This window comes from Salvelinus fontinalis, chromosome 17, assembly GCF_029448725.1.
Source record: "Salvelinus fontinalis isolate EN_2023a chromosome 17, ASM2944872v1, whole genome shotgun sequence".
Taxonomy (NCBI): Eukaryota; Metazoa; Chordata; class Actinopteri; order Salmoniformes; family Salmonidae; genus Salvelinus; species Salvelinus fontinalis.
In genome coordinates, this window is record NC_074681.1 from 27,720,901 (window position 1) to 27,734,427 (window position 13,527).

The 13,527-nt window shown below is 40.6% G+C and overlaps 1 protein-coding gene and 1 non-coding gene across 8 annotated transcripts in view; one reads left to right on the forward strand and one right to left on the reverse strand.

The window, feature by feature from the left end:
- Positions 1-8,766: 8,766 nt before the first annotated feature.
- On the reverse strand, positions 8,767-8,843 carry trnat-ugu (transfer RNA threonine (anticodon UGU)). The gene has a single exon. It is a non-coding gene; the product is annotated as a tRNA-Thr (tRNA).
- Positions 8,844-10,715: 1,872 nt separating this feature from the next.
- LOC129814100 (E3 ubiquitin-protein ligase RNF220-like) overlaps positions 10,716-13,527 on the forward strand; it is a 166,444-nt gene continuing 163,632 nt past the window's right edge. For 4 of the 7 annotated variants that reach the window (XM_055866895.1, XM_055866893.1, XM_055866896.1 and 1 more), the window contains exon 1: positions 10,717-11,074. The gene's annotated coding sequence lies outside the window, so the exon portion shown is untranslated. Of the gene's footprint in view, positions 11,075-13,527 lie in introns of all 7 variants that reach the window. The other 3 variants (XM_055866891.1, XM_055866892.1, XM_055866894.1) reach the window with 1 other exon arrangement.

Genomic DNA, 13,527 nt, shown 5'->3' on the forward strand with positions numbered 1-13,527 from the left:
AATATGGAATGACTGAAAACAGAGAATCTAGTGAAATGTGTTGATGGACCAATTCAATTAATATTGTTTGACCAAAAATGGAACTTGGCTGTTTTGGTCAACAAACATTAAAATATAGGCTAATGATGACTATAGTGATCTATAGCCGCCATCAAAATGTAAAGTCAGCCGCCAACTCAGGCTCAACCCATATCTGCTCTGTCTGACTTCCCATATTATCAAACCACCACCTCTTTCCCTAGGTCAAATCATGTTTACTTATTTCACCCTGCAGGTTCCCTCCTAAAAAATACATGAACAATAAATAAGAATGCCCCTATCCCTCCCTCTCTCCTCCTAACCCTCGGTCCACCTGGTGTCCGCTCAATACGGCCTCATTTGCCCGTGTTTTGAGAGAGAGGGGAAATGGAAATCAAACTGCGTCAAACGTCAAGTCCCCTCGTTGTCCACGGTGACTAATATCCTGTGTGTCAACATCGAGGCTTTCTCCAAGCAGGGCCCTATCAGGAAGTCCATCTTCCCCAGGCACAATGTTGCTGGCCTGATAAGACACAGGGGCAGAGAGAAAGGCAGAGTGAGAGGGAGAGACTGGGGGAAGGCGGAGATAGAGACTGAGGCAGAGATAGAGCTTGAGGCAAAGACTGAGGCAAGGTCAGAGGAAAAGGGAGTGGCAGAGGAAGAGGGCGAGGCAGAGGGAGAAGGAGAAGCAAAGGCAGAGGCAGAGAAAGAGGTAGAGGGAGAGACAGAGGGAGAGGCAGAGGAAGATAGAGAGGAAGAGAAAGCAGGAGAGGCAGAGAAAGCGGCAGAGGCAGAGGCAGAGGGAGAGGGAGAGGGAGAAGCAGAGGTAGAGGTAGAGGTAGGCAGTTAGGTCCGTCCAGGGACATCCATGGTCAGTGCACAGCATACAGCTGCTTTAGGACTGGGCTTGATTAGGGATGTGCTGTGACAGCTTGTTATTATATGGGTGGTAGAGAATTTTTAATTGTCTTGATTTAACCATTTTGATTTAGGATGAGCAATTTATACAGGGTGGCATTTTAGTATTATAAAAGGCTATGGTCTTCAAGTGTATTCTATAGCTATCATGTTGCTTTATATAAGTGCTACATCGCTATAGTGTTACATCAATGTTACGAGACAAATGTCAGATTGTGTAACTAAAGTGAAGGTGAAATTAAGATTTCAACATTTGGTAAGTTTGTTCAATGTGACATTTACACATGAATGACAAATAAGACACAATTGCGTCATTAAACAATGACTTGAAACAAGGACAAACCATTCCACAGGACATCCATCAATCTTCTAGATCCATTTTCAAAGGGCAACACATCAGGAATAAAGGCAAAGCGGGGTTAATCTCTGGAAATTACATTGTTATTAATAATCATTTCTCAGATATTAATGCCTGTGGAAGAGTAACTAAAACATTAATCAAATCTGATGGGGAAGTCTGTCTTTTAGAGTAAAACATGTCCTCCATTGATTGCATTGAGTGGTATAATGTATCTGTCTCAATGTATTTATTCACTTTCAGTAATACCTCTGTTTGGAGGTATCTACTAAATGTATTGTAATTTCATAATAGCTGTTGGGATAATTAGGTTAGTAATAAAAATCCATTTTGTAAATATTGAAGATTATTTTGAGAGCATAATGATAACCAAACAGCAGTCCACTTCATTTATTTGTAACTTCTCTAGCAAGGAATTATTGTTCATTTGCCCCCCCCAAGAAAACAGTGAAACCATGTGTTGACTTGCTCTTACTCAATGTGAGAATATTCATGCCTTTTCCACACTTAGAAGATAATTATTGTTATTACCATCACGCTTGAAATCACTCGACAAGGACATGTCAAGACAGTTCAAATGCACACACTTTTCATTGCAGTGAAAAGAGAAAAAAACAGGGCAAAACATTTCTCATGATCACGTTGAAAATGCTAATAAAATGTGTTCCATATCTTTTTCCATATAGTAATATGTTTCCCTCCAAAACGAATGATCTTTCCCCCTGTATTGCAATAATGTGTTTAAAGCTGGGGGGATAATATTGATTTAGCCATAACACGACATCATTCCCTATATCAGAAACAGACCAGGGCTGTTTAAAAACATGTTATGCTGAACAATAAGATTTAGTTGAAAAAATACCCATCTTGACTAAATATATTATTAGCCTTGGTAAGAGGGAAGAGAAAAATATTCCCCATCTCACACAGAGACAGCATTTCACTTTGAGAGAGACATTAAGAGACATAAACTGGACAGTCGGGGGTGTCTCTGTGATGTGTTGGTGACCAATCTTTGTAGGTCACGGTGGTAATTCATCCGGCCCCACGACCAGCACCACAACCACTGTGGTGGGAAGACGCCCATGCATCAAAACATCACAGGGTCTACGGCCCAAATGGCACCCTATTCCCTACATGGTGCACTACTTTTGACCAGAGCCCATCCTGGAACATGTACACTGTTGTAAACACTTCACACTACACTCAGAGTACACTCCGCTGAGACACGTCTCAACGAGGTCTGGATCACAGGAGAGGAGAAACAGGGGATTATTATACGTTATAAACCAGGAAGTTTGGGTCCTGGATGCTGATTGGCTGAAACAACATTCACGCCGTGTGTTTATCAGACAATATACCACTGTTATGACGCTAAACTTCTTGTTTACTGTTATATGTACAGTGCATTCAGAAAGTATTCAGACCCCTTGACTTTTTCCACATTTTGTTATGTTACAGCCTTATTCTAAAATTGATTAAATTGTTTTTTTCCCTCATCAATCTACACACAATACCCCATAATGACAAAGCAAAACCAGTTTTTTAAAATACTGAAATATAACATTCACATAAGTATTGAGCCCCTTTACTCAGTACTTTGTTTAAGCATATTTGGCAGTGATTAATTACAGCCTCGAGTCTTCTTGGTTATGATGCTACAAGCTTGAGACACCTGTATTTGGAGAGTTTCTCCCATTCTTCTCTGCAGATCCTCTCAAGCTTTTTCAGGTTGGGTGGGGAGCGACGCTACATGGCTATTTTCAGGTCTCTCCAGACATGTTCAATTGTGTTCTGGCTGGGCCACTCAAGGACACTCAGAGACTTGTCCCGAAGCCACTCCTGCATTGTCTTGGCTGTGTGCTTAGGGTTGTTGTCCTGTTGGAGGCTGAACCTTTACCCCAGTCTGAGGTTCTGAGCCCTCTGGAGCAGGTTTTCATCAATGATCTCTCTGTACTTTGCTGTGTTCATCTTTCCCTCGATCCTGACTAGTCTCCCAGTCCCTGCCGCTGAAAAATATCCCCACAACATTTATTATTATTTATTTTTATTTCACCTTTATTTAACTAGGCAAGTCAGTTAGGAACAAATTCTTATTTACAATGACGGCCTACCAAAAGGCAAAATGCCTCCTGAGGGGAAGGGGGCTGAGATAAAAAAATATGTTGCCACCACCGCGCTTCACCATAGGGATAGTGCCAGGTTTCCTCCAGACGGGACGCTTGGCATTCAGGCCAAGGAGTTCAATCTGGGTTTCATCAGACCAGATAATCGTGTTTCTTATGGTCTGAGAGTACTTTAGGTACGTACCTTTTTTCAAACTCCAAACGGGTTGTCATGTGTCTTTGACTGAGTGGCTTCCGTCTGGCCAATCTATCATAATGTGCTACAGAGATGGTTGTCCTTCCACAGAGGAACTCTGGAGCTCTGTCAGAGTGACCATCGGGTTCTTGGTCACCTCCCTGAACCAGGCCCTTCTCCCCTGATTGCTCAGTTTGGCCAGGCGGCCAGTTCTAGGAAGAGTCTTGGTGGTTCCAAACTTCTTCCATTTAAGAATGATTGAGGCCGCTGTGTTCTTGGGGACCGTCAATGCTGCAGACATTTTTGGTACCCTTCCCCAGATCTGTGCCTCGACACAATCCTGTCTCGGAGCTCTACGGACAATTCCTTCGACCTCATGGCTTGGTTTTTGCTCTGACATGCACTGTCAACTGTGGGACCTTATATAGACAGGTGTGTGCCTTTACAAATCATGTCCAATCACTTGAATTTACCACAGGTGGACTCCAATCAAGTTGAAGAAACATCTCAACAATGATCAATGGAAACAGGATGGACCTTAGCTCAATTTCGAGTCTCATAGCAAAGGGTATGAATACTTATGTAAATAAGGTATTTCAGTTTTTTTGTTCGAAAAAACAGTTTTGCTTTCATTATGGGGTATTATGTGTAGATTTATGAGAGGGGAAAAATTATGTAACCCATTTTAGAATAAGGCTGTAACGTAACAAAATGTGTAAAAAGGCAACGGGTCTGAATACTTTCCGAATGCATTGTATCTTAGTGACCGGTTTATAATAGCAATAAGGTACCTCAGGGGGTTGCGGTATATGACCAATACACCATGCCTAAGGTCTGTTCTTAAGCACGACATGAAGCGGAGTCAATTTACAACCTCCTTGGACCTTATTGCTTAGATAACCGCTTACACAAACCTCTTCAACATTGTGTCTTTATCTTCTAATGTTTACGGAAATTGCTCACTTACGCAGATAAAACATATTAGATGGCACGTCAGTGCATGTAGATTAGGAAGCCTCCAGGGGGTTGTTTTGTTTAGCGACCTCAAGTGTAGGCTAATACGACATTTTGACATGTACACTGATTCATCATCACAATGATTCTCTCCAAGTTTCTATAAATTACCGTCTGGAATAGCTGAGAGTATACAGTATGTCTAAGAGGAGAGCATCAGACAGAGGCTACGGTCTGTCATTAAAGGCATCGTCCTTGTGTCTCCTCTGTAAACACCCCTCCAAAATGGCAGCTGATAATCCAAATGCAATGTGACAGGAGCGGATAGGGCGGTTTTGGCACATAACGCTTTCACTTCTACTTAGTTTCTTTACTCTTTAACTTTGTTTGGGGGATGTTGTGGTGGACTGAGGCTTACAGAGGTGACAAGATCTTGTTGTCGGTGTTGCTTTTTTTAGAGAGGGAAAAACAGAAGAATCTCCCTACTGGAAGATTCTCACGTTGAGCGTTTTACACGAAGGATAAATAAATTAAGACGTGATACATGGTACACGAAGGAAGTTATTCCTTAAACAAAACGTGTTGATTTTGATTTACACCCAGGGCTGTTTCTTTAATAATTTACAGCTGCGGGAATTGATGGTCCTGAACTGGGCATGCTGCTAAATCTGTATTGCCAAATAATGAGATTTTAGCACATGAGCTTATAAATTATCTTCTGATTTGTCTCTGGCTGTTTGTCAGTTGCCTTGTGCTCCCGGTCATGGATGGCATTTGCCTGTGTGCTCTAATGGCTGAGTTACACTTCGATAGATGAGTCTTGATGCCTTCTAGTTCTCTATGCTGCTGGGTAGAGGAGAGGGAGGGAGGAGGGGGGATATTGTCTATGGCTATGAAACATAACATATGTGCACTGCTAGCAGCTATACCCCAATCTGTGAATAATTGTGACCTATCCAGATTTAACTCTATGTCCAACATCTTGCGTGAGGGAGTAGTTTTTAAAGCAACTTATCAACACAAATCTTAGATCTGTTTAGCAAATCAATGCAGCTGTTTTATTCGTAGAGAAATTTAAATGAAAGCATATCATAATGAAGGTAAAACACATTTTTTCATGATGAAATAATATAAACTATTATGTGTCTTATGTGTTTGTCATCATCAAATAACTGCTGTGCGTGTTTAGCCATTTCATTCCAATATCTACATGTTGTGTTTATTTTTTATGACAAAGAAGGCCTCGGGCAGATGTCATTTAATGTTTAAGATAATTATACATTGTCTCACAAATAGCCTTAGAATTGACAAAGGCGTGATTTTTTTTTCTTTGAGTGCTGTATTTTTGTACATTTATTTTAGTGGAAAAGGAGGAGATGGGTATATCATCTGTTTTCAGCTTTGTCTGTCTGTATCAACAGAGACTTGAGGAGAGAGAGCGGGCACACAGACAGTAGGTGGATGAGTGGCATGTGACATCAACTAGGAAGTAAACCTATCCTATTTCACAGTCCCCCTTACTGCTGCTGCCACTGAATCAGCCATGGTCATGTAATATCTCTCTTTCTCTATCTCCCAATACTCCAAATAATGCATTCCTCTTTCTCCCTAGGAAATGTTGAAAAAAGTGACAGTATCTCTATTCTCTATGGCAATGCATGATAATATATGGGGCAAATAGACAGTATCCATCCAGGCCTAATAGTTACCTAAAAATAATGTTTATGCCTTTTCCACCAAGTAATGGAGCGGCAAATGGGATAACAAGGGGTCTTGATTTGTGTGCCCCCTTTGCAATTACCACATTTCCTGGCCCTGTTTAAATTAAACAAGCCATTGATTTTATGTTGAATATTATTGTGCCATATTCCTCAAGAGCGGTTTTGATGGAGCTCCAGAGTGATAGGAGTTCCAAGCCCCCCTCCCGAAGCCCAACCTAATAAAAAAGACAGGGAAAATATCCAACGCTCCCACCCAGGTGCCTCATTCCCGATAGCAAGCAGACAAAGTTTGCACCACAAACGAGCCCTGCCCCATGTTGGAGTATGACACACACCTGGCCCGGCCTTTAGTTCCATTTGAAAACCTCTGTATCAAGTAGTTTCTGCCAAGACTCAGAGAATCAGCTGGTGAACCATTTTTAGAGCCCTGATTCTGCTCAGTTCCCCAGAGCCTTTCATCGTCTCGCTGTGCTGCTGTCCTCACTCTATCCTGTGTGTGTGTGTGTGTGTGTGTGTGTGTGTGTGTGTGTGTGTGCGTGCGTGCGTGCGTGCGTGCGTGCGTGCGTGCGTGCGTGCGTGCGTGCGTGCGTGCGTGTGTGTATGTGTGTGTGTCCATGTGCACACGATCCCTTGCAGACCGACGCAGCAGACCCTGGTGATCCAGTGTGAACGGGGTGTCTACACGTCCAGATTGAAATAGGAAGAACTGTACTTAATGCAATTTCTGTGGAGAAAGTTGCTCTCTCTCTCTCTGCTTTGTCCAGCTCCCATCCTGTGCTCCAGTTCCTTTAATGCAGCATGGCCTCTAAAGTGGACTGTTACAGAAAGACGTTGGTAGAAAGGAAGGAGGGGGAGAACAAATGAGTGAGTCTGCTAGCTGGCTGCATTGACTTGCACCCAAACACATTCAATCCACCCTTCTTCCTTCTCTACACACTTATCTGGCATTGTCAGTACAGATCTGTACTCCAAGTCTCTAGTTTACTTTGTTTTGTATGTGTGTGTGTGTGTGTGTGTGTGTGTGTGTGTGTGTACGTGCGTGCGCGTGCGTGTGTGTGATCGTATATGTGTTTGGGTTGGGGGCAAATCTTTTGTACTTTTTTCGCAATAGAGAATCCTCATATGATCATGATGTGAGATGAAGCCTTCTAGCACCATGAATTATTCAATCAAGCGTGGATGGGGATTTTTTATTGATAGGTCTTTAATGCTTTCGTAGTCATGATAGCTGTACTTTGTTGGTTTAATGATCTCTCTATTAGAGATGGCTTCAAATAGGAGCAGAAACGGCTAAGCTGCTACTGCTAAGTTACAGATACTCAGTGGCAAAGGGACCAATTCAAGTGTGCAGAAAAATAGCAATTAATTTAGCACCTTTCAACACAACTGCTCTCTAAAGATAACTGACAAAAAACGAATAAGCATCTCAAACACAGTGACAGTTGCATTAATGTCAGAGTAAGGACTGTTAATGTATCTAGCACAGTTCCTTTTGTATGAGATGTTATAGTCACAGACTCTGCAATGTCGCCATGTGTCAGTATAATGAATAATTAAGACCAGAAATTAAGTGTATGTCATTGAGGCAGTGCTGTTGAAAGACACAATGGGCATTAATCTCTCTAGAGACAGCAGGAGCGGTAGAGATACTCTCAATGATCGGCTGTGAAAAGCCAACTGACATTTACTCCTGAGGTGCTGACTTGTTGCACCCTCGACAACTACTGTGATTATTATTATTTGACCATGCTGGTCATTTATGAACATTTTGTCACGCCCTGACCTTAGAGAGCCTTTTTATTCTCTATTTTGGTTAGGTCAGGGTGTGACTAGGGTGGGTACTCTAGTTTTTGTATTTCTATGTTGGCCTGGTATGGTTCCCAATCAAAAGCAGCTGTCTATCGTTGTCTCTGATTGGGGATCATATTTAGGCAGCCTTTTCCCGACTGTGGTTGTGGGATCTTGTTTTTGTATTGTAGCCTTTTGCACTACAAAGCTGCACGTTCGTTTTGTTACTCTTTATTGTTTTGTTGCTGGTTCACATTAATAAACATGATGAACGCCTTCCACGCTACACCTTGGTCCAATCCTTCCAACAATGAGCGTTACACATTTGAAAATCTTGGCCATGTTCTGTTATAATCTCCACCCAGCACAGCCAGAAGAGGACTGGCCACCCCTCATAGCCTGGTTCCTCTCTAGGTTTCTTCCTAGGTTTTGGCCTTTCTAGGGAGTTTTTCCTAGCCACCATGCTTCTACACCTGCATTGCTTGCAGTTTGGGGTTTTAGGCTGGGTTTCTGTACAGCACTTTGATATATCAGCTGATGTAAGAAGGGCTATATAAATACATTTGATTTTATTAATTGCTCTACCCTGTGCAAAGACATTTTTTTTTTTTACATTTAAGTCATTTAGCAGACGCTCTTATCCAGAGCGACTTACAAATTGGAAAGTTCATACATATTCATCCTGGTCCCCCCGTGGGAATTGAACCCTGGTCGCCCCGTGGGAATTGAACCCACAACCCTGGCGTTACAAGCGCCATGCTCTACCAACTGAGCCACACGGGACCAAAGAGTCATGATGGACTGAACTACCTAGTAATTCAAATATTGTTGGAAAGGTTGAGAGTTAAACTCATATTATAGTTGTTTGCTGTTGTCTTAATAGTGAATTTGATCTAATAAACAGTAGTTTGTACACGCCAGGTAGGATGTGTACACACACTAATTTGTTGCCTGTGCTGTGGGATAAGTAAATGCAACATGAAATGTCTTTGCATTTGCATTTATTTGCCACTGGGCAAAAACTGGTTGAATCAAAGTTGTTTAAATCTCAATTCAACAAAACAATTCAAATTGATGACGTCGAATCAACATGGAAAACTGATTAGATTTGTAAAAAGTAATCAATGTAAAGGAATTGAGTCTTTTTTTCAAACAAATTAACCTAAATCCAATGACATAGTGACCTTTTTTCTTGATTTCACGTTAGTTGACATTTCAAACAAATGTAAATCTAAACTAGAAGTTGAAATGATGACTGTGCCCAGTGGGTTATTTATCTATTTTAACAGTGCAGTCGAGTGAATGTGTCGATGTCCTCTGTGTGTTTGTGTATGCAGTGTGCTGGACTAATGGTTTCAATGGGGGTGTGATCCTTTTTGTATGTTGATGTGAAAAGAACATGTCCATCCTGGATGGACAATAACATTTTATTCTATTCAGTTCCAGTTTAAAAAGTCAACATCACCTTCAGTTTGACCCCAACCCTCATCCCTTAACTAATGGTATATATTACTGTACTCCTACTGTACCGCTAATCCCAACACCTCAGCACCACATAAGAAAAGAGTACATATGTTTAGGAGTGTTAGGAAATCTGGTGCTCCAGTCCTGTGAAAGAGGATATATCAAAGGTATTAAGTCAATACACACCAGTTCATTTAGAAACATTAGAGTTGAGCTGAGCCATTTGATTTTGAATTGAGAGAGACCTGGGACACAGATAGGCCTCTTCCCCGTTCCCTCTAGCACACTCAAATAGAGGTCATTAGCAACACAACTAAGTGATAATGTGCATGCATGCAGCCCATATGCAAGGCTACTGAATCCCCCTCCCACATTTTCCACTTTAGGGATTATACGGTCACAGATAACCATGGCAGCATGGCTGTGGACTAGTCTTCACATAACACTACACTCAGAGACAAAGTAATTAAACAAAATAAGAGTTACATTTACTATTGAAATACACTTTAAATATGATATTGTCCATCTACTTTACAGCATAGTTTAATAACAATGCATAGTTGTTATGTTAAGTATGTGATACTAGTTTCAGACACATTTCTCTACTATTTGATGGACAATACATGCAATTCAATATCTTTCCAGCAGGTGGATAATATCTGAACAGTCCATTTACTGGAACAGGCATGCAAGACCGATGCAATTGTTTTCCTACGTTGTTGACACCAACCCACAATAGACAAGGATTTAAACTATCTGTATAAGCAACGTAGCACGGTTACATCCTTAGAAATGTTATTATGGTCACTAAGAATTTTACGGATTGCAACAAAAAACAAACAAAAATAATATACATATATATATATATATGTTTAAATAAAGTTATGCTAAATGGTAGGCTAATTACTTGGCATAAGCAGGCTGTTTTGAGAGGTTCACCACGTATGGAGCTTTGTCATTTTACTGCTAGGCCTACTGTAACTAGGCCTACTGTAACTAGGCCTACTGTAATCTTTGTCTTTGAATGGAAATATTCTCCAGTTAAGATGTACCTTTTGTTTAGAAGTGGACTTAATTTCTAGGGAGAAGATAGAAGAAAATGCATTCACTGTTCACAAAGCGCACTGAAACCCACCCTGGGGAAGATGGATGGGTGGAGAGGGGGGCTGGGGAACTGCGAAGGGAGGAAAGTGGAAAGGGAGAGAAAGTCAGTCATTGAGCAAACCAAGCGCTGAGCGGCAGCACTGCACCTAAAACACTGTTTGCGAGCGGCTCATCTACCTTTTAGATCCAATCTCTGCCTTTTCTTCGTTATTCTTCGACTCCACGCAGATTCCCTTTCTCTCAGCGGTACATGCAACTCACACCACTCTGATCACAAGAGCTGGGGACAGCTTGGCTCTCCACACCGCAACATTGCAGCGAGGTGTTACTACTTTTCTTCCCATGCGACTCCGTTATCTCCGGTGCTTTCGCCAGCCTGCCATTGAAAAGTTTCGGTTGTGAGGATAAACGAATATCTAGGACCTTCAAAGGGATTGTTTATAACAACGTAAGTACTCCGAATGTTTTGACAGTGATTGCATTGTGTTGTGCTCTACTACCTATTGGGATTTTGTTGTTGTCCAACTTTAACGCACAACGAATCTGGCTGTAGGCTATCCGACTATTCAAGCGTGAACTCAAGTATCAAATGTCTTAGCAGGCTACTGATTGTGTGGTCGTCACCCATGCCTATTGAAATGTGAATGTTGTTCACAATCAGTGTTCAGAATTGTAAGTGTTTTTCTCAGACTAGAGTTTGGCATTTTATCATCAACCCATGTGACGCATGCATTAGGCTACCCTACCTTTCCCAGCGCACTGTTTCCAAAAATATGCATTCTAACTTCTGAACCCGTTCTGGGTAAGCTTGGTTTGAAACATTAGCAGTGTTTCCACAAGTTTCGGGGTAACTGTTCAACTTGACCTCTTTGAGCTTTTACCTCCTGTTTTGAACGTTGTTTTATGCGCTCCTGTAGCGCTCTGTTCAGGTTTGGTCGGAAAAGGCGTAGGCTATCCATCACATGTGTAAAGGATCACCTGACATATAGCCGACCTATAACACCAGAAGTTTTACTTTAAATTGAGGTAGGCCTATAAGTAGTTCTGAGTAGTTGCGTCCACTATCTGGATAATGGCTTACAGTGGGGGACATGGCCAAGAAGTTACAACATTGTTCAATCTAATGCGCGTGAACTACTTTTAGTCACCCAAAGAATGCCGTGGAGAAATGTCACTCGTCACAGATTAAAAGTGAACGTTTTGGTGTCTTTGTGTAAAACCTCAATTAGGCTACCGTGTAATAAAGTGCTTGTAACCATACTTGACTGTGACTATTTTAAATACACCGATTATATCTCGTAGCCGTTAACTCCTTTTAAACCTAAAAAATATGTATTTGAAGTTAATGACTGAACAGTGGTCATAACATGTTCTGCACAGCACCCATACACAAGAAACTAAGGTATTTGGGAAAGTGTAAGTGAAGCATAGTGTACATTTAGCCTTTTCTCTGGACTTGGTAGCCTAATGTTTGCTCTCTCTGTGTGTATGTGTGTGTGTGAGCGTACTTGAATAGCCTATATTTAAAGACAGACAGAGCAAATAGCCTACTTGTTGACTAAGGTTGCGTAACAACCATCAATTATGTTAACTTTTATCCTCGGAAAGAAAAATCGAAAACTAGTCAAGAAGTGGTCTGAGAGTGAGCCGATAGAAAGGAGAGGGAAACACCTGTTTACTACGGACCACTACAATTTACATCCTGCCCCAAATGACTTGCTACAAGCTGGAAGGTTTCCGCCAACCGACGATTGTAAACTAGTTGCTCGAAAGTATAAAGAGTCGAGGTTAATTCACAGTTTATGAAAAAAATGAAAAGAGCCTATAACATTCATGAGCAGTGTTTGTAAAATCTCACTCACTAATTGAATTGAATAAAACATTTTATAATTGCGCAATGATGTTATAGTCTAAAGTTTTAGATAGGCCTATTAGTTTTTTCCCAATAGATGGAATAATTGTTTACCTTTTAATATGGAATGGACGAGTGAACAAAGACTTTATTAGCAAGTTTCCCTGTGTCTTTTAACAGTATGCGATTTTTCATCCGTGATAAGCATCTTAAATGTTTGCTTTCAAAAATGTAATAAATTGTCTGTTTACATGCCATATAATTTTTTTATAGCTGTTATAATGGAGGGCTGCAATTAACCCATTTTTTTATCAACTGGAAAGATTAGAGTCGTACAAGTCATATCCCCCAGTCGACGCAGACAAATGTTTCCATATTTTTTAATGAAATTAAATTGGCCCAAATTATATGTGTGTAAGCTAATTGACTATAGCCTATTGTTTAAAAAATAAAAACTTTAAAGTCTTATTTCACAAACATTACGTGAAAAAAAACGAAATCTATTATTCAGAAATTGTCAAATGATTATTGCCTAATTTAGGCCTAGGCTAGATGAAGAAATATATAACAATTTAACACTAAAACACACTTTCGTCGCTTCAGGTGATTTATCAGCATTGTTTATCAGCATAGTCTCAGACTTCCTATTTTTTTTTACCCAATGATCATTTGAATTTTACGTAAATTAAGTTATATGTAGCCTATAGGCCTAAAGTGCTCTCTCACATGCGTCTCATATTTCTCGGATTATTTCTGCGTCTGATTAATTTTCTAATCATGGTAGGTTTTCAACAAGTAAAACAAATTACGTTTTGGCGTATGGTCTAGTAGGCTAATTGATACATCATCATTAAAATGTTATGCCAGTTATATGATAACATTTAAAATATTAAATTATGTGCAGACAAATAGGGATATTTTGGGTCTTCTAAATGCGTTGAGCAGGTGAAACATCCGACTGATCTTTTCACAGCGTAACAATTTGTGGAGATGAAGGACATTTCCATTTAGAAAGATATATTTTATCCTTATTTTTTGGCTAATTAGGC